The following is a 25,745-nucleotide window of genomic DNA, read 5'->3' as shown; positions in this document are numbered from 1 at the left end:
TATGAATAAATCTTTGTGCACAATTCTCATGGTCTCCTTAGGACAGAAGTCTAGCAATGTAACTACTCTAGCCGAGGGTGTGAATGCTTTTACGACTCTTGGCCAATTGCTTACCAAAAAGCTCATGTCCCCGTGTGCCCTTTTCTGCCCACCACCCACCCCTACGGTGCATTCGAGTGCCATTCACTGTATCCTCTGGTGCTATTATTTATGAAAGAAGGACTCCTTTACCAAATTCCCTGAATTTCCCCGAATTGTAAGATGTATGTGTTTTCCAGCTGGTCTGGGCTCAGCTGTGCTGGTCTGGGGAAAGAATTTTAAGGTGCATGAGAAGTCAGTCCGGCTAGAAGGGATTACTAATTTCGATCCCAGAATATCTTTCGGGAGAAGAAGTTTCAGTACTTTTGCGTACAGACAACCACTGTCTGGGACCCTTTACACAGTTCCTTGGGGAGGCCACTTCAACGCACACGGCAGAAGCAGCTCGTGAGAACACTGCTGGCCAGCGGTGGATGCCCTTGGGTGGCCGTGGCCACTCATCCTTGTCTATATCGTTCATTTACCTCCTCCTTCCCGATGATTAAAAAAAAAAAAAAGAAAAGAATCCATTCAAGTTATCACCAGATTCCAGATTAGTGGGGTTTGGCCCTCCAGGAAATCTGATTATTGGGCAGTGTGGTGCTTTGTGGTTTCAAACCGCCATTTAACCCAGCAAACCTTTCTCGAGAACCTGTCAGGCACCAGCCATTGTACGAGGGCATTAGGGATGCAAATATGTACGAGGGCATTAGGGACGCAAATTTGTAGTCTCCCGTTTATACCCATTTGAGGTCCTGGAGGTCGTTTGAAAATCTGATGAAAATGTTGGACTCCCTTCCCAGAAAACCTTGTGCACTCACGCATGTGGTTTTATTTGTGTATAGTGTCTTTACAGACCATCCACGGATTTCCTAGGAGGTGCCCAGAATCACTGTTTTATTCTCTTTTTTTTTAACGTTTATTTATTTTTGAGACAGAGAGAGACAGAGCATGAATGGGGGAGGGTCAGAGAGAGAGGGAGACACAGAATCTGAAACAGGCTCCAGGCTCCGAGCAGTCAGCACAGAGCCCGACGCGGGGCTTGAACTCACGGACCGCGAGATCATGACCTGAGCCGAAGTCAGACACTTAACCCACTGAGCCACCCAGGCGCCCCTATTCTTTTTTTTTTTTAAGTTTACTTATTTTGAGAGAGAGAGAGAGAGACAGTGCGAGTGGAGGAGGGGCAGAAAGAGAGAGAGAGAGAGAGAATCCCTGATGCATGGCTCAAACTCACCAAACCTTGAGATCATGACCTGAGCTGAAACCAAGAGTCAGACGCTTCACTGATTGAGCCACCCAGGTGCCCCATGTTCTAATAACCAGGAAAAAAAAAGGTGCCGTTCTCACGTCTGTATCATTATAATTACGTAACACCTTAAAAGCTTGACTCCTAAAAGGATGTCCTTTCCCCCACTACAGGATTTGTAGACTCTGACATTTGAACGTGTCCCTGAAGGATTACAGCCTCAGTGGAAAGTTGGACAGGGCTGGTCCCAGCCCTCATGGAGCCTGCAGTCCAGGGAGGAATGCCTATCCTCTCCTGACCTGACCTACCCTGGGAACACTTGCCGAATCTCCGCAGGGCAGTTGTCCCCTGGCCCTCGCCTACAGCAAAGGAACAAGAATGAATGAAATAAGAGTGAATGAGCTGAAGAGACAGAGGGCGGTGGCATGAGGGGGCCTGGATTTCACCAGTCTTGGTGGCCCCCAGTCAGGACAGGGACTGTGTCCTGTCCCTGTGGCTGAGTCCAGCCTGGTCTTTTAGGTGACGTCAAGGGCCAATTAGGGTTTTGAGAACCAACACTCCTGGAACAGTGGAAACCAAGGCAGGCAGCTGCGGGCATGGGACGAAGCCAAGAAGCGTGGCCACCGAGATCCTCAGGATCTGGGAGGCCCGCAAATTACTTTTTGCTCTGTTCTCTGTACCACACGACAAAGACCCCATCAGGCCGACGAGGAAGGGCAGACTGTCGCGCCTGCCTCCCGAAGGAAGGAATGGACCAGACAGGAAGCCATCTTTCTGGGGTGAATAATTCACAGGTTTCCTTTGCTGAATTCCGGATCAGCTCTTGCCGCGCCCCCCCCCCACCCCCCACCGTGTCCTTTCTCTCGCCCCAACATCACACAAAAGGAATGTGAAGCGTACTGAACCAGGAGGCAGCCAGCTGCTTTCCAGTGGATGTTAAAGCAGCACAGAGAGAAAGCTCACCAACGAACCCTCAATATCGTGGTGGGTGCCCTGGAGTGGGACTGTCCCAGAGTGGGCAAGCCCGGGAAACGGAGTACGGTGTGGATTTGGACACAGGCCAGCTCCTCTGCTGTTTACATTCCTGTGCTTATGGGCTTCTCATGGGTCGTGGGCACCTCTAGGAAGCCAAAGAAAGCTACAGACCCCTCTTCTGCACGCTACTTTTGCAAATCGTTTGAGGAAGGTTTTGGACCATTGGGGCTCAACTGTGGGTTCCTGGAAAGCAAATGTTAACTTGTGTGGTCTACTGTGGGAGCTGAAATGTCTATGTGCTGCGATTATTGCCATTAAAGGTCATCATGATAAAAATCAGGCAAACTTTTTCTTAAAAGACCAGATAGTGGATGTTTTAGGCTTTGTGAGCCATACAGTGACTTGTCAAAACGACTCAGCCCTGGGGCTCCTGGGTGGCTCAGTCGGTTAAGCGTCCGACTTCGGCTCAGGTCATGATCTTGTGGTCTGTGAGTTCGACCCCCATGTCGGGCTCTGTGCTGACAGCTCAGAGCCTGGAGCCTGTTTCAGATTCTGTGTCTCCCTCTCTCTGACCCTCCCCTGTTCATGTTCTGTCTCTCTCTGTCTCAAAGATAAATAAAAATAAATGTTAAAAAAAACAAAACGACTCAGCCCTGCCGTTGTAGCAAGAAAGCTACATAGGTATGGCCGTGTTCCAATAAAACTTTATTTACAAAAACAGACAGCGGGCCAAATTTGGCTCGTGGGCTCTAGCTTTCTGACCCCTGATGATAATAACAGCCAGTGTTTAGGAACACTTACCGTGAGCCAGGAGGCGAGCTATGTGTTTATAGTTTTATCCCCGTTTTACAGATGAGAAATTGGCATTAGGGACATTTTGCTACTGGCCCAGGGTCACTCAGCTGGTAATTGCTGAAGCTTGGATTCTGATTTCGTTGCTTTGATTGTACAGGATGGTCACGAAAAGTGTTACAAAGGAGAGGGGATAGGAGATGATGATAAAGATTTATCGAGGTTCTGCTCTGTGCCAGGTGCTATGCTAAGTGAATGATATGGGTTATCACACGTCATCTCTGCCACAGCGCACTGGTACTGATATTATCTATGAGACAGAACTGAGATACAGAGAGGTTAAGGCACTTGCCTTAGGTAACACAGCTGGTGAGTGGTGGGGATGTGGTTTGAAGTGTTGGGGTTCAGAGCCAATGGCCAAGAAAGCATTCTTGAGACGTTTTTTTGGTGCAAGAGGGTGTTTTTATTATAGCACAGGGACAGGACCCATGGGCAGAAAGAGCTGCACTGGGGTTGTGAGGAGTGGCTAGATTACAGAAGATTTTCTATCCTATAGAGGGGAGGGTGATGTTAGGGCTGCGGGAAGTTGAGTTTATAGGTTTCCGGAGATTGCTTTATTTTCTTGTACATCATTAAGACAGTTGCAAACTGATGGAGACAAATGTCCTGCAGGACTGTGATCTCTATCAGTTAACCATTGGTGTTTCCCTTTCCTTTGTTCTTGGGCAGCCAGGAGCGCCTGAGGAATGTCACACATGACCCACGGAGGTGGGGGGGGGGCGCACTGGGGGTGGAGGGAGGTGGTGGGAAGTGGGGGGGGGGTGTTAACCTTGGGCTTTGCCCTCAGCTTGCCTTTTGCTCCCTGATCGGTGGGGCAGGATTCAAACCCGCACTGTGCTCTCAAAACCACCGCCACCGCAGCCACCTCCGGTCGCTCTGTTGAAGCCCTCAGGCCGCGGCAGTGTCCCCCTTATCATCTGATGGGACAGCCCCAGCTAGAGAGCGGTCCTGAGTCAGACTCCTGAGCACCCTACTTGTCAGTTGGTACCCCTGTAGCCCCTGGGTCATGGCATGGTCCTAGCAGAGAGTCTTGTTTGGCTAGGGTTTACCAGATGGCCGGATATTTACAGAGCTGGAGCCCTACACACGGGGCTGTTCTAAAGGGCCACGTTAGGGAGAAGTACGCGGATGAGTGCGGAGTGATGCTCCCGCATGGTGACCAGAAATGCCAGGGCACCGGGCTGCCTCGAGGACATGTCAATTGAGGGGAACCTGAGGCCTGGGACCCTCGGGTGTCCCCCACCCGCGCCCGGGTCCACGACACCCCCGCGCCTCCTGTCTCTCCTCGGAGGCGGCTGAGTTCTGGGCTTGCGTCTGAGTCAGAGGCCCCAGCAGGAAAATAAACTTTCTGTACTAAGGGGAGGAGGGAGAAGCTCACTTTTCAAAAATAGGAGAGGCAGGCCTGTTGCTATGACGAATTCCTTGTGTTGCTTCCATGTTTTTGAGATTTTTACATTTTTTTTTTTTTTTGTGACCCACATAAAAAGGTACATACAGCCTCCTTGTAAAAATACACGGAAAAATCTCCATCCTGTGCCCCGATCTGAGTGCAATTCAAGGAGCTTTGGGGCCGGGAGAGCTTGTTGTAAAGGCTTTGAAGGCTCCAAGATCTCTGACATTTGGGGGACCCCACCCCACGTCATGGCAAACCTCAAAATGTCCCTACAGATCCCATTACACATCTGCATTTCTTATAAAAATATCTGAAAAGGTTTGAAAAGAAGCCATACAGTAAGGGCTTTTTTGAAGCCTGAATTATTCAGCGTGTTCTTGTGACTTGGGCTTTTCTATTTCTAAAGACAGGAGCCCTGAGAAATGGCAGTTGACTCGCGAACGTACCGTAGACATTTCATCAGACATTCATTAATTTTGAGTTTTCAGTTGCCCTTCGGTGTCCTGGGGTCGGTTGGCTTGTGAGTTCAGGTTCCGAATATCTCTGGAGGCCCTCGACGAGCCTGTGGGCTTGGGGGTTCAGGGCCTCAGTGTTCCCATATGCAACATGGGAGCGGTTTAGGAAGAGAGAGAAGAAGAGAAGGGGGAGGGAGGGGACAGAGCACATGGGACCTAAGAGCAATCATCAGTGACTTTGGGAGAAGGTAGAAAGGAGTTCCTGGTAGGACCGTTGCTGCCTTTCTGTGAGTTTAAAACGATATTGTGAAAAAGTCCCCCCACCTAAGGTGGTGGTGGTGAGAGGGGTCAGTGGATTAATGGGAACCTGGGGGGGGTGGGGGGAGACGGGGGCAGCAAGGGCTCGAAGGGTGTGGCTCCACGTTCCCAGTCTCCTCTAGCCGAACAGGTGCTTTTCCATATGCTCTCATATGTTGGGGGATCCCTACAGATCCTTCTGGAAGAAAGGGGTCTTCTCAAAAGGAAGCTAAAGACTTGTGTCCCTGCAAGTGCTTGAGGGCAAAGGCAGGTCGAAGGAAGGATCTCATTCCATTGATCCCAGAGGCCTTGGGTTTTTCTAACCGCGAAGGCAAAAGAGGCCAAGTCCTCGCTTGTAGATTGGTGTGGGGGGGCAGGGGCCAGAGGTGGGCGGTGGGAGGGAAACAGAGCGGAGGAAGAAGCGGCCCAGACGGTGAATTCGAGTCTCATTACTACTGCCTTGCTGGCTGGCCAGCTGCCGCTCTGGGAGCTTCACGAGTGCCAACTCTTAATTCTACGATGCCCCGCCCGGCACGTACTATTACTGTCCGCGTGTTCCAGAGGAGGAAACCGAGACTCAGAGAGGGGGAGTCACTTTGTCAAGGTCACACAGCCTCACACAAGTGGCAGAGCTGGGATGCAAATCTGGGCACCTGGTAGCGTGGCTTTACTTCCTCCGTGTGTTAAGAATGAACACAGCTTAGGGGCCTCCCGGGTGGTTCAGTCAATTAAGCGACCTACTCTTGATTTCGGCTCAGGTCGTGATCTCACGGTTCCCGGGTTCAAGTCCCGCGTCTGGCCCGGCACTGACAGCCCGGAGCCTGCTTGGGATTCTGTCTGTCTCTCTCTCTCTTCCCCTCCCCTACTCGCTCTCTATCTCTCTCTCAAGATAAGTAAATAAACATTCAAAGAAATATATAAAAAAAGAACACAGCTTAGACTTTGGTAAATGATGCCGGGGCAGAGCCAGGAGGGAGGGTGGCAGGGGAGACAGGCTTTCAGAAATGACCCACGGAGTTCTGCCAGCCCCATTTATGAAGCGCTTACTGTCAGCCTTCTGTCACATGCACGACGTGCCTCATCGCAGAGAATCCTCCAGAGTAGCTCTGCGGGGCAGAAATTACCATCGCCATTTAATAGAAAGGGTAATGGAAGCCCAGAGAGGGCAAGTACCTGACTCAAGCTCACACAGCGACAACAGTGGAAGGGGCTGGGATTCAAACCCAGGTTTTTTCTGATCTCAAAAGTCTGTGTTTTTGACCGCCAGGCTGAACTGCCCTAAAATGGAGTGGCTTTGGTGCTTCTGGTCTAGTTCCAGGAGTACAGGAACAGCTGGCCCCCGAGAGGGAGGTGCGGGCATGGAGGCTGGCTCGACTCACCAAACATTTCCAGTGCAGGTCAGGTCCAGCGCCAGTCGCCGGGACAACAGCAATCCAGGGGTGGAGACAGATGCATACATGGCAGGCTGGAAAGGCAGTGCGATTTGAGAAGAGATGAACGCGTTGGCCAAGTACTGACCTCCCTGGCAGAAGGGGTGACCAACTTTCCCAGGTAGGTGGGAAGAGGGGGGGTGGCGACCCTGGAAGGCTCGCTGGAGGAGACGACATCGGCACTCAGTTTTGAAAGGTGACCGGGATACCAGGCGGCTGCACACAGGGTGGCGAGGGAGGGTATTTCTGGCAGAAGGGGCAGCGGGAGCAAAGGTGGGAGATTCGAAAGTACACGATGGGGTCAGAGTAGGAGGGGAAGAGGTAGGCTATGCAGCTGGAGAGATGGGCAGGGCAAGGCCACTGAACCCATCCGTGTGTGTGTGTGTGTGTGTGTGTGTGTGTGTGTGTGTGTGTGTGTGTAGAAGCTGAGGAGTTCTCTGGGAACTGGGAGAGTTGGCTGCTCAGGACTTGCTGTGTGACTCTGAGCGGCTGCTAACCCTCTCTGGGCCTCTCTGTTCTACTCCCTGGGAAAGGGAAGGTTTCCCAGACCCAAGCAACAGCTGCGAGCAGTCAGGCCTCACTTGAGAACTGGGGAAAGGCCAGCTTGGGTTGGAAAAGGGGTCTCAAGCTGGCTCCGAGCCCTCCCATCCCTGTCCTGGAGACGCGGGCTGCAACACCCCTGCTGGTGCCCCCACCCCTCCCAGGCGTCCAGGGTAGTCTCCGGCTCCTGCAAATCTCTCTGTCTCAGCAGGAAGAGCTGTGCCGGCAGGGTCCAGCTCACAGGGGAGCCTCATCCACCCCCACCAGGAAGCCCCCTCCCCTGGCCTCAGACTTAAGGCTTCCTCACTCCTTGTCCACCCCCCCCTTCCTTATCCCCTCCCCGCCCCCACAAGCCACTCCTTTCAGTGCTGTTAACCCTTCCCAGCCTGGACAGAAGCCCAGGGGGCTGGATACTTGCCAAGCAGGCAAAGTCTCCTGGGCTGCCAGTTCCCCCCTAGCTCCTCCTCCTTCTCGGTTCCCCAAAGTCAACTTCTCACTTCTGTGTTCCTTCCTTCCACCACAGACAAACCCCAGGAGCTCGAGGAACCCTCCTCCCCCCTCCGTCCCTGAGCCTGGTCTACCGGACAGAGGGATTAACTCTTGCCACTGTTGCTTGAACACCTACCGCACAGACACACATCACGTTTCCGGGACCATTTTTGGCTGAGGGTGTTACAAACGTCTGGCGATCCTTGCACAGTGTTCCCCTCTCCCGTCTTGCCAACCCTGCCCGGAGAAAGCAGTATTTCAATCAGCATCTGAAGGGTTGGGGTCTCAAGCTGTCTTCCAGCTTTGCTATCCCTTTAATTTTCTCCTTCCTGGGAGACGAGGTTAGGTACTGGGGAGCCATGAAATGTTGTTGAGTGGGGGAATGCCATGGAACAAAAGGGAACATCAGGAAGGTGGCTCCGGTAGTGCCCCAGGGATGATTAGAGGGCCTGCATTTGGAAATGTCGGCCTCTCAGTGCCCAGTAGAAGAGGAAAACGATCCAACATTCATTGAGTGCTGCGTGCCAGACTCTGTCCTAAGCCTGTTGTGTGCATCCACTCATTGCATCTTTCCAACAGCAGACTGAGCTAGTAGGTCTTTTATTATTCCCGTGTGCGGAGGAGAGAGCCGAGACTCAGAGAGGTTAGGAAATGGTGCAAGGTCACACAGCTATAGCCAGTGGAGCGGGGACTCAAACCCAGATCTGTCTGCCACCAGGGTCAGCGTTCTGGTCTCTGGAACAGCCCTTGTGTTCACTTCCTACTGCTGCCCTACCAATAATCACGAATTTAGTGGCCCTAAAACAATACAGATTTATACCCCCACCGTTTTGGAGGTCCGAAGTCCAAAATGAGTCTGAAGGGGCTACGATCAAGACTGCCGGAGGCTTCAGGGAGAATCCGTTCCTTGTGTCTTCCAGGGCGGAGGCTGCCTGTTCTCCTTGGCTTGTGGCCACACACTGAGACGTCTGCTTCCTTCCTCGCCCAGCTCTGATTCCCTGCCTTCCTCCTCTGAAATGCTCGGATTACTCTAGGTCCACCTGGGTAATCCTGGATAATCTCCCCATCTCACGAGTCACAGGAGCAGCGAACCTACCAGAGACGATGAACGCCTCGCCCAAGGCCACACGGCTGAAATGGAGCTCTCATTCCGGTATGGTCTGTCTACCTCTTAAAGTCCAAAGTAGGCACAGTTTGGATTTATAGGGAATCCTTTGTGTCACAGAAAGCATCTTCCCGGGCCTCCTGTGGTCTGAGAGCCTCTCTGGCGAACCTAGTTCTGCAGCTGTTAATCGGAACAAGGAAACCATCTGCTTTAACTAGAGCGTTGAGAATCTGTGAACACTAAAAATCAACCCGGAAACATACCAAGGGCTGTGGGAATTAAGATAGAAGTTTATCGAGGGCTGCCTGGGTGGCTCAGTCGGTCACGCGTCCAACTTTGGCTCGGGTCACGATCTCATGGTTCGTGGGTTCAAGCCCCGCCTTGGGCTCTGTGCTGACCGCTTGGAGTCCGGAGCCCGCTTAGGATTCTTTGTGTGTCTCTCTCTCTCTGCCCTTCTCCTGCTTGCAATCAGTCTCTCTGTGTCTCAAAAAAAAAAAAAAAGCCCAAAAGACATTAAAAAATAAATTTAAAAGATTTGTTTATCTATACTAGGGTCAGCCAACACATGGGATAAGATAAGGCAGAGCTGGCACCAGCCCCCCAGCCTCCGCGGCCAGTGGGATGGGCTTTCGTTGGAGGACAGAGTGGGATGAGAAAGTGGGACCCTTCCTTTAGGTGCAAGGTAGGCGCTGCCAGTGGGTGACGGTGCTCTTTCCAGCCAGTCCTAGATGCGGCCTCACGTTTCCTTTAACACAGAGCTCCAGGACTCCAGGGTCAACCAACTGGATTTGGGTAGAAGATGAAGCTTGACCCGCCATCTTGGAACCACACAGTTTCCAAGGGGATAAACAGAGACTTCTTTGCCACCACCTCTCTCGCAGGTCCCAGGATCCTGATGTTAGGCCTTAGATTTCAGAATCCTATTTAAAAGCAACAACAACAAACAACTCCCCCCCCCCTTCCCCAACCCGCAACGCTTTTTACTCCGAGGAAGAAATGACCAAACTCCTCAGCCACGTTCAGAATGGTGGCCAGAGACCTGTGGCTTCTAATTGGCCGGGGTCAGCCGGACTCCTCTGACTTCTCACTGGGGGTCCGCGTGGGGCTGTGTGCTCTGACCTCTACCTTGGGCTTGGGGTGGGGGGCTCCGCTGGCCTGAAACCCGGAGTCCTCGCTCTGTCGGATCTCCCAGCCGATAAAACCCAAACCTCATCACAGCCTGGGGTTGGCTTGGGAGGTGAGAGGCGTCCAGGGGACGTGCATTAAGGGCGTCCAACATCCAGTGAAGGAGGAAGAGGCAATTTCCATAAATCCATCCAGAGGCTGGGTTCACCGGGCTCCGCTCCCCCTCCGGGATATCCTGGATATCCTGAGTGTTCCAGATCTTCCTCAGAGGTTGCCTCCCTGTCTCCTCTCCCTCCTCCCCCTCCTTCTCCTTCTCTGCCCCTCCCCCTCCATCTCTCTCTCCTCTCCCTGTCTCCTTCCCCTGTCCCATCTCCCTTCTCCACTCCCTCCTCCTCTCCCTCCCCCTCCCCCCTCTTCCTCCTCCCCCCTGTCTCCTCTCCCTCCTGCACTTCCTCCTCCCCTCCCCCTCCTCTCCTCCCCCCTCCCAGTCCCCCTCAGTCCCCAGCAGATGAGGAAACTATGGCTCTGAGAGGAGAGAGGACATGCCTCAGTCACACAGCTCACGGTAGGAGAGAGGGATTCAGTCCAATCTGCTCTGTCTGATTTCAGGGCCCCTGCTCTTAACCACCATTCCGGAGACTGACAAGGTAACTCGTTCCGGGATCCAGGATTTATTCCTACCAGAAATGTCCGTATGGGTGGTTTTCAAACTTGAGCAGGATCAGTATCCCCTGGTGCCTTTCGAACACACAGCTCACGGGGCCCAGCCTGCCGAGGTTCTGCTTCCCCAGGGCTGCGGACGGGCCTGGCTTGCGAGCTTGCGTTTCCAACAAGCTCCGCAGCAAGGCAGCAGCGGCTGGTCCAGAACCCGTACTTTGAGAAGCACCGGTCTCTGTTAATGACAGACCTTTAGGTGGTGATGTACGGGACACACAGCATCTGTACTGCGTTGTGGGAATATCCTCACCTTTGGACCAGGATGCTCTGGGGCTGCTGCTCTGCTGGTAACTGCTGGGTGACCTTGGAGGCATCCCTTGCCTTCTCTGGGCCCAATGGTCCCATCTGTACAGTAAAGGCGTGGATGAGACGCTCTAAGTCCTCTGGGCAAGACTGGCAGAGCGGGGAGGAGAGAGGTTTGGAGTCAGGCTGGGTCTGACTTCTGACTCTAGGATGCTGTGTGACTTTGGACAGTGACTTAACCTCTCTGTGCTTCCAGTTTGTATCTAGGGAATGAAAGAGATGGTCGTTTCCAAGTGTCAGTCTCACTGAACTAACAGTCGAGGATCGTAGGGAGAGGAAGGAGAGGTTCTACGGATGGTCAGATGGTGAAAGACGTGTTCCCACACCTGCCCAAGCCTCTGCCCCTCCCTCCCTCTCTCCTTCTCTCTCTCCCCTTCTTCCCTCCCCTTTCTCCTCCCCTTCTCTTTTCCTTTCTACACAAGTTATTTTTGGTAGCCTTAGCTATGGGATCACACAGATCTGGGTTCGAGCAGGCCTCCGTCGGCCCCATCTGGGTGCTCTTCGCGAAATAACTCCTCCCCGGGGCCCCAGCATTCTCACCTGTAACATGAGATGTCACACGCGTTGCTGGAAGTTTGCGTGCCTTGCTCCAGAGAAAGCACCTGACACAGGGCCATGCACAAAGTGGGCACTTCTGTTAGCTCTTTAGTCTGGGGGCCAAGAGTCCGGGCTGTGGAGCCAGTCTGGTTGGATTCCCAGCTCTCCCACCTATCAGCTGTGTGGCCTAGGGCAAGTGACTTAACCTTTCTGTGTCCCAGTTTCCTCATTGGTAGAAGGAGGGCAGGAACAGTACCTACTTGGCAGGGTTGTCCCGAGAATTAAGTAGCCAGAGACTAACCCGCTGCCTGGTTGTCTGCTAATCTTGTTTATTCTGCTAATGATGCAGACAAGGAGTCAGGCACTTAGCTCTGCGGACAGAGCAGGGGACAAAAATGTAGTTCCTTCCCCAAATGAGTTTCCAGTATAAGGGAGAGAGACCCCCTAACAGGAAAGGGCAACGGGCACCACTGTGGATAGAAAGGGAGCCCAGGGGCCCCCCAGGGGCAGGGAAGGCTTCTGGGAAGCTGGTCTCCAAGCTGAGACCTGAAAAGGGACCAGGAGACCCTCTGAATAATAAGTGTGTTTGCAGGAATTCAACTTAAGAAGACAACTGGACAAGTGTGATTGGTGTATTTATTATAGTCAACAAGTTGGAAATGACCTGACCAACCACCAAGAAAGTATTGATGAAAGGAGCCAGTGCATCAATTGATCGAAACAATGAACAGCTATTGAAACAGGGTAAGATGTCCACGCACACACACACACACACACACACACACACACACACTCACACACCTATCAGGGAATGAAAAAGCAGGTTACGCTATGGTACACGGAATGTGACCGAGCCATTTGACATTTATATATAGAATGTATATGTGTGGGTTCATACCAAAATGGTAGTGATATTTATCTCTGGGGAGAAGGGTTTGGGGATGAAAGCAGGATTTACGCTTATGTATTTATTTATTAGTGTTTATTCATTTTTGAGAGAGAGCGTGAGCAGGGGAGCGGCAGAGGGAGGGGGACGGAGGATCTGAAGCGGGGTCGACGCTGACAGCAGAGAGCCCAACGTGGGGCCGTGAGATCATGACCTGAGATCACCCAGGCGCCCCGAGCAGGATGTACATTCAAACGACGCAGGCTCGGAACTTACTGACAAAAGTTCTGCTGCATCTCGGGCAGACGGCTCTCCAGAAACGGCCCATCGATGCCTATGCCAACCACGTGGAAGATTTTTGCTGGCCCTGTAACATTTGCTAAAACTGAACAGAAAACATTTTAACCTGTGTTCATTTGATACTTAAAAAAAAAAACAACAAAAAACCTCATCGCTGTTTTCATTTCCAAAAAAAAAAAAAAAAAGGAAAGAAAGGAAAAAGGGAGCTGAAGGTCATCAAGCCTCAGCTCAGGCCAGGAAGGGCATCCCGGTGGGCGGAGGGAGGCGGTGGCCCAGCCCAGTAGGGCATCCGGCAGGCGGCTCAGCTCCGAGGCCCTTTGTAGGGAGCAGCCGGGCTGCCTGGGGCTTCCATATGCTCCTGGTTTGTGCTCGGGATGGTGGGCACCACTCCCGGCAGCGGGTCGTCCCCAGCAGGCCTCGCCACCAGCCACCACCCACAAGCCCGGTCCCCCGCTGGCAGGCAGGGGCAGCCTCCCCTGGCGGTCCCCGCTCCCCGCAGCTGGCCGCCCCCGCCCTCGGCCAGCCCAGTTTCCTGCCCCTCCCTCTCCCTCTCTCCTCCCTCCAGCTGTTTCTCTGGCAGAGCTCTGTCCCATTCAGGACAGCAGCCCCAGCGAGAGAGAGGGCGCCAGGAGCTCGGGACTGAATGAGGTCTCCCGGAGGGCCTCCTGAGGGATGAGGGGGTTCCAGAGGAGGCTGTGACCTGGGCGGGGGGAGGGTTCCAGGAGATCTTGAACGAACGAACGGACGGACGGCTTTCTGGGCTGACAGCCACAGCCAGAGAACGAGGTGATTGAGAAAAAAGTCCGGCAACACGGGTCCCCTGCCCAGCGTTCAGTGCCCCGAAGTCCAGGGGGGACCCTTGGGAGGACCTGGCCGGAAACCAGCCACAAGGTATCACGCTTGGCTTTGACATCCTCTGGAGGGCTCAGGAAAGGGGGCTCCTAGGAGAGAGAGGAGGCCCGTGGCTCGGCGTGAAATTTCACTTTTGTCAAAATGCAAACAGTCCTGTGATGATTTTCAGATTTTCACGCGCGCTCGTTGTGAAACATAGCGGGGTCAGCGTCTCTCCTTCCTGACTCTGCTAACGCTCACGGCAAGGCCACGCCGCGGCGGGAGCTTCCATTTGACAGGTTGTCTTCGTTTTCCAGGTGAGGACACCGAGGCTCAGAGAGGGCAAGCCACTGGCTCAGGGCTGCAGAGACGGTAAGCCGGCGCTGGGGCTGGGGGGACCCGAGATCGGAACCAAATGAGCGTCTGCACGGCTCTCCTCCCCCGCGCCCGGGCTGGACTCTTGGTATAGACTCAGGAGGAGGGCCTCACCCAGGGGTGGCCTTCTCGGTGGCTCTATCACTCACACCCTCGCTCGCTCACTAATTTACCTCTGCTGTTTGTCGAGTGCCTACGATGTAGCAGACGCAGGTAAGTATACACCCGGCGTCTCGTGGGGTAACCTACCTCGTCCTTGACCCCGGACTGTCAGCTTCGAACCACAGTCCTTCAGTGCGCCTCCCGAGGACGGCGCGGAAAACGCGTCTTGGGCTTTATGTGACCATTCCTCGCGGCGGTTGCTTCTTTCTTCTTTCCTCCTCCTTCTTTTTTTCTGTCCTCACAAACAGGGCTGTGAGGGCCACTCTTGCGCGACACCTTTGTGTGTGGGTCCTGTGGATACTTTTCTCAAAGGCTAAATCGCTGAGCCCACGGTCTGCCGGGTTTTGAGGTTTGTGAGGCTTCTGGTGAGAATTCTATCTGGCCGCCTTCCCCCTTACTTCGCTCTATTGAGGCCGATTATTCCTGACAGTCTTACTGTTCACTTTTTATGATTGTGTGGTCCCACTTGTTTCCTGCTGGCATGCTTCCCTTTTGTTGGTATCTGAGAGTTCTTCGTATACGAAGGATACGGACCCTCTGGCCGTGCTGTGGAACGTGCCCCACGCCACCCCCCCCCCCCCCCCCGCTTCCAGACTAGCGCACGGGTGGTGCTACCATTTACTTATTTATTTTCTAAGCTTCACTTATTTCTTTTGAGAGAGAGAGAGGGCATGAGTGGAAGAGAGGCAGAGAAAGAGAGAGACAGAGAGGGAGAGAGAGAATCCCACGCAGGTTCTGCACTGTCAGCACAGAGCCTGACGTGGGGGATCGAACTCACGAACCGTGAGATCGTGACCTGGGCCGAGATCGAGAGTGGGACCCTTAACCCGACCGAGCCACCCAGGTGCCCCGGTGTGCTACCGTTCACGTGAGTTCGCTCTGAAGGCTAGCTTCGGGCGCAACGACAAACCACACGCTATAATCACGGAACTGCTGTTTGATGTAAGTCTGATCACTCAGACCGGCCTGTGGTTCAGATAGGCCAGCGAGGAAGTGGCCAGCCGGGCGTCGGGTCTGTCTTCCTTTTTCCATCAAGAGGTCTGGCCGCCAACTTCCTACTCGGCGGCCCCTACCTCCTTTTGAAGCCGGATCTTACCTGCGGTTCTTGCTCTCTCCCACTCCCTGCACACTCACTCAAAGGAGAGGCTCGTCCAGATGCCTCATTTGCTGAGGTGAATGTGATTGGCTAATCCAGCCCTCTGGGGGTGGGAGGAGGGCCACCTGGCACTTTCTCCATAAAAGAAGGCTTAACTGTCACCAGGGGTGCTTAGGTGGTGGGGTGCCAAGCATAAGAAGCCTGTGGGTAGAGTTCTCTCTTGGTACCCGGGAACCTTCTCTGCCACAACTTCGCGGACTAGGTGAACTCGACTTTGGCAAAGTCACTCCTCTCTCTGGCTTGACCCCTTTGGAGAGATTCCTCTCTCAGGGCCCAGCTTCCTCTGTCTCCCCTGCTAACCTGGGGGCTCCTTGAGGCCAGACTCGGGGTACTTTTCTCTCTGTATCCTCAGTCCTCTGCACCAGCCCTAGTGCACGGTAGATGCTCGGTAAATGTTCATTGAATAAATAAAGTGACCAGGCCTCGGTTTTACCATCTGTAAAATGGGATTGGGAGAGTCAAAGGCTCATCCCTTCGGTGTTTACTTAACTAACTCCTCTCGGTTTGCAAACCACTTTACTGCCGTGATTTTCTTTCTTCTTCTTTTCTTTTTCTTTTTTTTTTTTTTTTTTAGTATTTTTAAATGTTTATTTATTTTGAGAGACAGAGATAGAGTGTGAGTGGGGGAGGGGCAGAGAGAGAGAGAGAGAGAGAGAGAGATTGAAAATCCCAAGCAGTCTCCTCACTGTCAGCACAGAGCCCGACACGGGGCTCAAACCCACGAAACCGTGAGATTACGACCTGAGCCGAAATCAAGAGTCAGATGCTCAACTGACTGAGCCACCCAGGCGCCCCACTCCCGTGATTTTCTTGAATCCTCACCGTGGCTGTGTGACAAAGATATTACGAACATGCCCATTTTACAGATAAGGAAACTGAGGCCTAGAGAGGGGTTCCGACAGGAGACCTCCATGAGAGGCACCAGCACGTCGTGGCTGTGGAGCTGGTTCTTTTGGGTGAGTTCGAGCCTGGCCTGCCCCCTGCCGGCTGAGCGACGTGGAACGAGTTCCCTGTATGCACCTCGTTTCCTCGTCTGTGAAATGGGAATATTATAAAGATGAAACGGGATCACACACGTGGAGCACTTAGCAGACGGCCTCTTGCGTCCCAAGGTGCTCTGTAAACATCAGCTATGGTTCTGTTATCACTTCTAGGCCACCGTGCCGTCTAGACCTTTGCCACCCATCTGAGCCGAACAGAAATGGTTATTGATGTCTTTACCAGCGGATTAGCAATGCTCAGGTTCCCGTCCGAGTACAAAAATACTAAAAGCCTATTTCGCTCTCTTTGGGCTACGCTGCGGGAGCGTGGTTCTTACCGCCAGGAACTACTGCCAGCTTCAGGGCTGCAAAGCAGACTCGGGGCTTCTCAAAGTGCCGTCGTGGGAATGTTGGCATCAGAAGAATCATGAATAATATGATTCCTGCAGAATAATCATGAGGATTTCCTGAAGCTCCGGTTTTTCGAGTCGGAATCTCTGAGGGTGAGGTGGGGGGGGGGGGTTCTTCCTTGCACCAGCCTCCACCCCCCCCCCCCAGATGATTCTGACGCCTCCCAAAACTTGAGGGCCCCCGAGCTAGAGTGTGTGAGCATCGTTTCTTTTTTTGCCTTTTGTCCAGGTCTCTGGGTTGTTTATCGCAGACACTGAGGTTCATGTTTTTCCCTTTCTAAGCAAATATCTGTGTACTTCTGTGCGTTTTCATGTCCTGCGTCAGCTGTTGAGGCCGGGAGGCATGGCGCAGAAGAAGTGAAACTTTATTTTGTAGTGCCGCGGAAAGTCAGAGTGTGCTAGCAATCACCCAGCGTGTGGGCTTTGGAATTATTTTAAGCCACCGAACTCTCTCCCTCCAATGAAAATACACGGAGGACTGCAATCTGAAAACAGATAACAGACGCGTTAGGCTAGCCGAAACAGAAGTGGGGGACTCGCCGAAACTCACTCTTAGAGCTTGGTGGGGCGGGTTGAAGCCGGCAAATCTCCTCCAAACTAAGAGACCAACGTTCTTGAACATTGTGGGATTGGCCGCATGGGCTTAGACAAGGTACTCTCACCTTCTGGCCATAACCGTCTCATTTGTGATCAAGGAGGTTGAGCGTTGCACCCGTCGGGGTAGTAGCTGCTGGAATACACAGACGCAAGCACGTGAAATGGCTCAAACAGAACAGACGTTTACTATGAGGCGGGTGCTTCTGCACGGGGACGGCCCTCTTCCGTGCACGTCCCTACGGTCCCCTTGGACATCACCACTGATGGAAGAAAGCATGGACGTAGCACGTTTACTTCTTCAGTGCCTGCTGCCACACGAGAGGACGAGTCATGTGGCCGATCTAGTTGCAAAGGAGGCTGGAAAATAGAGTTCTTGGCAAGGCGACTCTTTCCCGATGTCAGCTGTATGCTGTTCCGGGGGGGGGGGGTGGATTTTTGCGGACAGCTAGTTGTCTCTGCCCCAAATATGGTGACCTCTGGGGTCTCTTCCACGCTCTGATTTTAAGTCTAAATTCTCACTCCCATGGCGTCAACACGGTGATGTTGCTCCACAAATACTTTCCTGCCCTCAAGATAATCCCCATCAGATATACTGAGTAAACCCCCACATTCCAGCCCAGTAAAGGCGGGTTTCCCTGGGAGTCAGGCGACAGCGATTCTCCCTCCCTCCTGGAGAAAGCAAACGAGGACAGTTGTCCTGAGCACAGCACCCTTCACTGAGCCAAAGGCTTTCAGATCCAGTATCTTCCTGCATCCCCCTCCCAGCCCTACCTGGAAAGGCTTCACGATACTCGTCCCCGTCTTATAGACGAAGAACGAGAAGATCAGAGAGGTAGAGGGTCTCGCCCAAGGTCACACGCGTCGGCTGGGATTTGAACGGAGTCCTAGGGTCGCGTCGCACGCCGGATGCGTGCGCGTGCGAGCACGTATGCGTGCGTGTGCGTGCGTGCGTGTCGTTCGGGCAGGGGCGTTCCTCGGGCTGTGTTCCCCCGGGTCTGGGCATCCGGAGGTGGGAGTACAGGAGTCATTGTCCGTATCCCTAGAATGGTCCAAGCTTGCTGGTCATGAGGCAGCCGGGTGGGTGTCCTGGCCTGGAAAGCCCGGGGTCACTGAATGTCACAGCCACCGACCGACCAGAGAAAAGGGGAGGGGATAGCGTGCGAGGACACAGACTGAGGCTGTGCGGGTGACACTGAGGCCTTGATTGGGCCAGGCACATAGTGGGTGCTTGGGGACAATCTCCCGCGTGAATCAGCCTAGGGAGAGGTGGCAGCCATAGAATGGAATTAGACCCAGACTCTGTGCTTGAGGCCCTTGGGGGAGGGGAGGCAAGCTAGTAACACGCTCTTTTATTTATTCCCCCAACAAACTTTTATTAGCACCTGCTGTGTGTCTGGCACCGTCTTGTAGTGATGGGCACAACGTGATAGAGGAAGCAGGATTTCTTGCCCTGCTGGGTGGTAATTCTACACGGTGCTGTCACAGGAAGACAGAATATCTGGTTGGCATCAGTTGATGGAATAACATGGTCACAGACTCCACAGCCCGTGGCTCTAGAGTTCAGATAACATCTCTGTCCCCTAGCTTCCTGTCACCTCAGCATCCCCATCCGTAAAGTGGGTACCCTCTTCATGCCTCCTTCACAGCCGTGGCAGGGGATAAAATGGGTTCATATACACAAGGCACAGTACAGCGCACGGTCAGCTCAGGGAAGACATTTCTACTTTTATCCCCCGGAAGGTGGGCATTGGAGTTCGCCCTCGCGTGTCTGGGTTGACGTGGGAGTCTGGCGCCGTGCGATCTTGGGTCCCCGGGCTGGAAAAGATCATTTGGGCCCGTCTCCTGGCTTCGTGCCTCGCCCCGTGGAGAAGTCCCGGGCTCGGGTGGGGGGTGGGGGGGGGGGGGAGCTCAGGCCTCGTTCCATCCACCACGGACGCTCTGTAAACTTGGAAGTACCAGCAGCTGACTCAGCAGGGGGGTCAGCTGCAACGTAGGCAGCCTGTGGGAATCGGTTCTGCTTTCTTGAGGTTCACAACTCGGGTCCTCTGATCCCAGCCCTGGGGGAAGCTCTTGTGTAAGGAGGCGGCTGGGTAGGGCTGTTGGTGCAAGACCCAGTGACTCCTACGTTTTCCTTCTGAGAGTCGGGGGCCAGGAGACAAAAGAGCTCGGTCTGGCACCAGCCACCTGGGCGAGCTCAGCTAAGTCCATCCCTGTCGAGTCTCCGTGTCCCCCTGTCTCAGAGGGTGGAGAGTGTGTCTGCAGTGCTCAGAAGATGATCAGGGGTGGTGTTCAAGGGCAGGGGGCCATTCAGAACGCACCCGTCCCTGGTTATCCGAATTTGCTTGAAGGGTCATCAGCATCTGTGAATTCTTGAGTCTGAGAGGAAGAGCTCAAATAACCAGCGTATGAGTTTCTCGTTGCTGCTGTAACAACCTCCACGAACCTAGTGGCCTAGTAACACATGTGTTCCCTTCCGGTCCGGAAGGTCAACAACAGGTTTCACTGTGCTAAAAAGCGAGGTGTTGGCGGACCTGTGCTCCGTTCGGAGGCTCCGGGGGAGAATGCAGCCCCTTGTCTTTTTCCAGAGCCCAGAGGCTGTTCACACTGGTGGGTTCATGGTCCCTTTCTCCTTCTCCAAAGCCAGCAGCAGCGGGTCGAGTCCTTCTCACATCGTATCGCTCCGATTTTCCTGTCTCCCTCTTTCAGTTTGAAGGACCTGTGCGAGGACCCTGGATAAATCTCCCCCATCTCATGACCCTTGACTCAGTCCCATGGGCAAAGCCCCTTTCTCCGTGTCAGGTAGCATACTCTCAGGTTCTGGGAGATCGGACATGGGCATCTTTGGTGTGGCCGGGGTAGCATTATTCTGCCCGTCACGGTGAGGGATATCTCGAACGCTGATCTGTGTCTCTTTGTTTCCTAGATTTGGAAATTCAGAGTTCAGATGGCCACTGTTAGAGTTACAGCTGACCCAGCAGGGCGCTGGCCAGTCAGAGCAGATGTGGGCGTGAACAGCCCATGAGGCTGTACCCAAGCGTGTGGGTGATCATCAGGCCCGACGAAGGCCCCAGGCTTTGGCGTCATTCAGACTGGATTCAAATTCCTGCCCCACTACCTACAAGCCCTGTTGCTCTGAGCAAGTGAGTTTCTCATCTATGAAACGAGACGGCAGTATGCCCTCGATAGGGTGGTCGTTAGGAAGAAATGAAGGTGCCCAAGTTAAGCGTGGAACATGGTGGCTGGAACCTGGTAAAGGGCTCCCCATGAACCAGCGATCCTCCTGGTGGTTGAGCCTCTATGTCAGACCCTAGTGATTTCTAGACATGAGAACTCTTCTGTTTCTGCCCCATGCTGGGGAGAAGGGCCGAGCCTTGCTCGTGGGCTGTGTGTACCCTTGAAGAAAGGCGGCTCATGGTTGGGAATGTGTGGGTGCCAACCTGCGGGGTCCTGCTCCAGATGCCCAGCCAGGCTTGTGTTCAACTAGAAGGTTCTCAGGATCTGAGGTGGCTCAAGGGAGGGGCTCTCTCGTCCCCTCAGCTGCAAGACCTTGCAACTTCCTGTTCTGCCGTTCTCCCCATGTGTCTCAGTTTCCAACAATACTCTCTCTTCCTGAGCTTCTCTTTCTGCTTCTGGCTCTGCTGAGGACTGCCCGACCCTCTCTGGGTCGCCTGTTTAAACATCTTAAGAGGGATCATCTGATTTGTTTAGTCCTAGTGGGGTTCAGGTCTGATAGATTGATCCCCTCTCAATCTGGAATGTTCATGTCCAACAGGCCCAAGAAAAATCTTTTTTTTTTTTTAAATGATTTATTGTCACGTTAGCTCACCTACAGTGTATACAGTATGCTCTTGGTTTTGGGGGTAGATTCCCGTGATTCATTATTTACATACAACACCCAGTGCTCATCCCAACAAGTGACCTCCTCAATGCCCATCACCCATTTTCCCCTCTCCCCTGCCCTGCCCCCCCCCTTCTCTGTATTGAAGAGTCTCTTATGGGGTTTGCCTCCCTCTCTATTTGAAACTACTTTTTCCCCTCCCCTCCCCCATGGTCTTCTGTTAAGTTTCTCAAGTCCCACATATGAGTGGAAACATGATTTGTCTTTCTCTGACCGGCTTATTTCACTCAGCATAACACCCTCCAGTTCCATCCACGTTGTTGCAGATGGTAGGATTTCATTCTTCTTCATTGCCACGTAGTGTTCCGTTGTGTGTGTAAACCACATCTTCTTCATCATTCATCAGTTGATGGACATTAGTAGGCCCAGGAAAAATCTTGAATTGACACTGGATTGAATTGACATTGATCTCGACCTTGTCTAGTCCAGGGACGGAGTTCCACGGTCCTCACTCACGAGCCATGGCAGACACGAACCCAATCATGCCTTTCCCTCTAGCCGAACCCAAATGTTTCAGTTATTTAACTCTGTGGTCCAAACCTCTCCAAAATGCGGTGGCTTGAAATGACGTATTTGTTCACAGTTCTGTAGCTCGGCAGAGTTCTGCAGCGATGGCCCACGTGGAAGTCACGTGGAACAAAGTTGGGTCACTCATGGGCTACGTGCAATTGGGAGCTTGACCCGGGCGGGGCCGCTTAAGATGGCCCCACATCCTGCTGGGACTCGGGCTGTCTCTCCCCCCTGTCGCAGCCTGTCTGGACTTCTCTACTTGGGGCCTCAGGGCTCTGGGACAGTGAAAGCCAAGGCTGCTGGGCCTCTGAGGACGTAGGCCTGGGGTTGGCACAGCATCGCTTCTGCCACATTCCGTTGATCGCGGCATGTCATCGGCCCAGCCCAGACTCAAAGGGAAAAGCAGCAGAGGCCACCTCTTGATGTGTGTGTGTGTGTGGGGGGGGGGGGGTGATGGTAGAGCCCATCCCCGATGACAGTCTGTCAACCGGATTTGACCTTAAAATTCGACGGATGACAATGGTCATCTGAGATGGTCATTTGTCATTCCTGAGGTCTTAGTTTGTTGGGGCTGCAATCGCAGAATGCCAGAGACTGGGTGCCTCCTAAACAGAGAAACTCACCGTTGGCGGTTCTGGAGTCTGGAAGTCCCGGATCAGGGTGCCAGCATGGTCACGTTCTAGTGGGGGCCCTCTTCTGGGCTGCACACTGCCGTCCTTGCTGTGTCTTTACACCATGGAAGGGGCAAGGGAGCTCTCTGGGGTCTCTTTCATAAGAGCACTAATCCCCCGCATCATCTCCCAGAGATCCCACCTCCTAATACTATCAAGCTGGGGGTTAGGACATGACGTATGTATTGGGGTGGGTGGGCTGGGTGGGGGTGGAGGGGAAACGAACGTTCAGACCGTGGCCTGAGTGAGTTAGTCCACGCTTTCACTTGTCGGCTGGGAAATAAGCTTTAGAAAGGGAGAGGGACTCCCATGGAGGGAGCGAGAGAGCCAGGATACAGCCTCCACGCACCCCACCAGCATTTACTGAGCGCCTACTGTGTGCCAGGAGCATGGGATACAGGGAGAGACAGGCCCTGCCCTCAGGGGGCTCCCTGTCAAGTGGGAAGACAAGTGTGTATGCAGACTGGTGTCCGTGTGGCCAGATTTCGGCTTTAATGGCAGGGCGCACGGTGCCAGCTGCTCCCGGGTCACCATCACCCATGACGTTTCCGTCCATCGTCCACTCAGTAAAGTGGGTGAACCCCGGCCATTTGACTGAGAGTGCATTTTTCTTTTGTTTTGTTGAAACTTTATTTTGAGAGAGAGAGAGAGAGTAGGGGGGAGGGCAGAGAGAGGGCGAGAGTATCCCAAGCAGGCTCTGTGCTGTCAGGGCAGAGATCGACATGGGGCTCGGTCTCACGAACCCTGAGATCCTGACCTGAGCCGAAATCAAGAGTCGGGCGCTTAACCGGCCGGACCGCCCGGGAGCCCCGAGAGCGTATTGCTAAATACACTCAGATTAATGTCTGCCCGCTACACTCAGTGTGCAAAGTACCTCGGGGGGCAAAGAGCTTCGCTGGGGATGGCTTTGATAGGGGAAGTCAGGAAACGGCGCCTTGAGAAGGAAGTGCGGATTTGAACTGGTGCCAAGGATGAATTGGCTTTGGAGGAGGCCTCCAGTTGGCTGGAGCAGGAGTTGGCCGGAAAGAAAAGATCCTTCAGGTGGGGAGAGCAGCACGAGCAGAGATCCGGAGGCTGGATGAGCAAGGGGTGTGTGGTGTGGTGGGTGGGAGCAGGGAGTGGCCGGAGGGAGTCTGGACGCTCTGCGGGGTCTTGAAGATCCCACGCAATTTTCTGGGTGGTCCAGCGCTGCCCCGTTGCAGCATCCTGTTGTCCTGAGGCCCATGTCTCCGAACTCCCATCGAGCTGAAGCTCAGACGTTTGCACAATTGAAGATTCCAGGCAGCCCCAAACTAATTGAGTTTGAACTTCTAACTTGGCAGAGGGCATGTCGGTTTGTGGCTCTGTCTCCCGGCCTGTCTGGTCCATGAACCAGCTCAGCGTTGCTTTGCATTGGTGGCTTTCTTAACTGGATGACGGGGTCCCCTCTCCTCCCATGCCCGGGACTTGCTGCCAGACGAGGACACGGAGCTTGGGAGAAACGAGATGTTTCCTCCAGGGCTAAAGAAGGCTGATTTCGGATGGCAGCTGCGGTCGGCCTGGGCTCCTTTCCTGTGGGGAGACCTTGCCACTGCCCTTCGGAGCCAGACGGAGCCGGGCCGGGCACCGGAGGGCCCACTGGCTTCCCAGCGGCTGGGGACACAGAGCCGACGGGCGTCAAGACAGAGCCTTCGGGGAGGGCAGGCCGTCTGCAGTCTCTTTTACGGCAGGCTTGACTCACAAGGGGCCTCTTCGACTGTCAGGGATTTGGGTCACGAAGAAAAAGGGCGTCCCTTGAGTAAGAGGGGAACGGCCACCCGGCGGGTAGAAGCCCAAGATCCGCCAGCTCCCAGACCTGTTTTGAAACGCCGGCCGTGAACCCCGGAAAAGTTCACTGGACCGCTCTGTGCCTCGGTTTCCTCCTCCGTAAAATGAGGCTCACGGGGGCGTCGTGTGGCTTCCGTGAGATCCTGTGTGGCTCGGAGGTGGGGCTGAAAACCACCGTGGCCTCTGCGTGAGGGGGCCTGGCTCCAGGGGTGCGGAACTGTGGGGGCCGGAGGTCCTGAGCCAGGAGGGGCCAAGAAAGGCCAAGTGTGCCGTTCCCAGGGTCACGCTGCACCCCAAGCCTTCCCCTCCATTTCCTGCCTTGGCCCCAAAACCTGGCAGGACGGGGTGGGGACCTTGAATCACCAGCCTCTCTTCTCCTGGGGGGCGCGGGGCCTGTTTGGCCTCAATGCGCCTTTCTTTTTCTGGCCTTTCCCTCCCCCGCCACGAAAAACCTCAGACGTGAAGGGAATCGGGAATCAGGAGCAGGCCCCAGGGCAGGGCAGGGCGGCTCCCCGGAGCCTGGCTGGGCTGGGCGATGCCGCTCACCTCCCCGTCACCGATTCCTGGCGTTCTGTTCCCTCCGCAGTCTCGGCCCTCTCCCTGCTCTGGCGTCTCGCATTTCCCAGGAAGCCAACATCACCCACAGTTCCTCCTCCTAAGAGCTTCGTGTGTTGTTTCCACTGCCCACAGAGGACAGGGAGCTTCCGTTTGCTGAGTCCCTGCTGGGCTTCTGCCCTGTCCTGCTTTAAGGTTGTCTTCCGGGGCCACAGGTTCGTCGTTTCTCTGGTGTGGAGCTAGGGCAAAGGGTCCCATTTTACAGCCAAGGAGACTGAGGCCCAGAGAGAGGGTGTGTGCTCGCCGGCTCCTTCCTTCTGTAATTTACCAGGTCTTTTCTAGCCGGCCTCCCTCTCTGCCTTTGAAATGCACCCTTTGCCCTTTGGGGGGGCCCTGTGATGGGGCACACAGGGAAATGATTTGGAGTCTGGGACGAGACGGACCTGGGTTCCACTCCTGAATCCCCTGGCGACCAGCGGGGTGCTCTCTCGCACAGCGTCCCGGTTGGCTGCTCTCTCTCGGCCTCGGGTTCCCCGTTTGCCAATGAAAGTGATAACAGGATCAGCCCTGCGTTGCAGGGTGAAGATTAAATGAGATAATCCATGTAAAGGGCCTGGCCCTGGGCCCTGCACTGAGTGGGTCCCTGTCAAGGGGGCGTGCCTCAGACTTCTGGGCTTTTAAAACAAGATGGGTGCCTGGAGGTCCCTGGTAAATGCTTTTTGAAATGAGACTAAATTCTTGAATTACCCCTTCTGCTCCAGCCCCCTAGCCTGTTTACAGCCATACTTTCCTGTCCAGGATGAGGCTCAGAGAGGTTGGTCGACTGCCTAAGGTCACACAGCTGCTGACAAAGGGAGACACGCTCCTGATACCTCCTCCCGTACCTGCCTGTACACTTGACCGTAAACCACAAGGGCTATTCCTATTTTCCTGGCCCCTTTGTCCAGAGTCTACACATCCTCCTCTTTTGTGATTTCTAGACCTTTCTGCTTTACCTCTGCCACAGACCCTCCCTATTCCAATCAGGGCTATCTCCTGTATCGTTGTTTTGTTTTTTGTTTTT

At 54.0% G+C, this 25,745-nt stretch overlaps 1 protein-coding gene across 2 annotated transcripts in view; it reads left to right on the top strand.

Moving 5' to 3' along the window:
* Positions 1 to 12,949: 12,949 nt before the first annotated feature.
* Positions 12,950 to 25,745, top strand: part of CMKLR1 (chemerin chemokine-like receptor 1) — a 48,591-nt gene continuing 35,795 nt past the window's right edge. Inside the window, exons 1-2 of one of the 2 annotated variants that reach the window (XM_042910196.1) lie at positions 12,950 to 13,517; positions 13,880 to 13,934. The gene's annotated coding sequence lies outside the window, so the exon portion shown is untranslated. Of the gene's footprint in view, positions 13,623 to 13,879; positions 13,935 to 25,745 lie in introns of both variants that reach the window. The other variant, XM_042910195.1, reaches the window with a different exon arrangement.

This window comes from Panthera leo, chromosome D3 (assembly GCF_018350215.1).
Source record: "Panthera leo isolate Ple1 chromosome D3, P.leo_Ple1_pat1.1, whole genome shotgun sequence".
NCBI classification, from domain to species: Eukaryota; Metazoa; Chordata; class Mammalia; order Carnivora; family Felidae; genus Panthera; species Panthera leo.
This window is presented reverse-complemented; position numbering and strand designations above follow the sequence as displayed.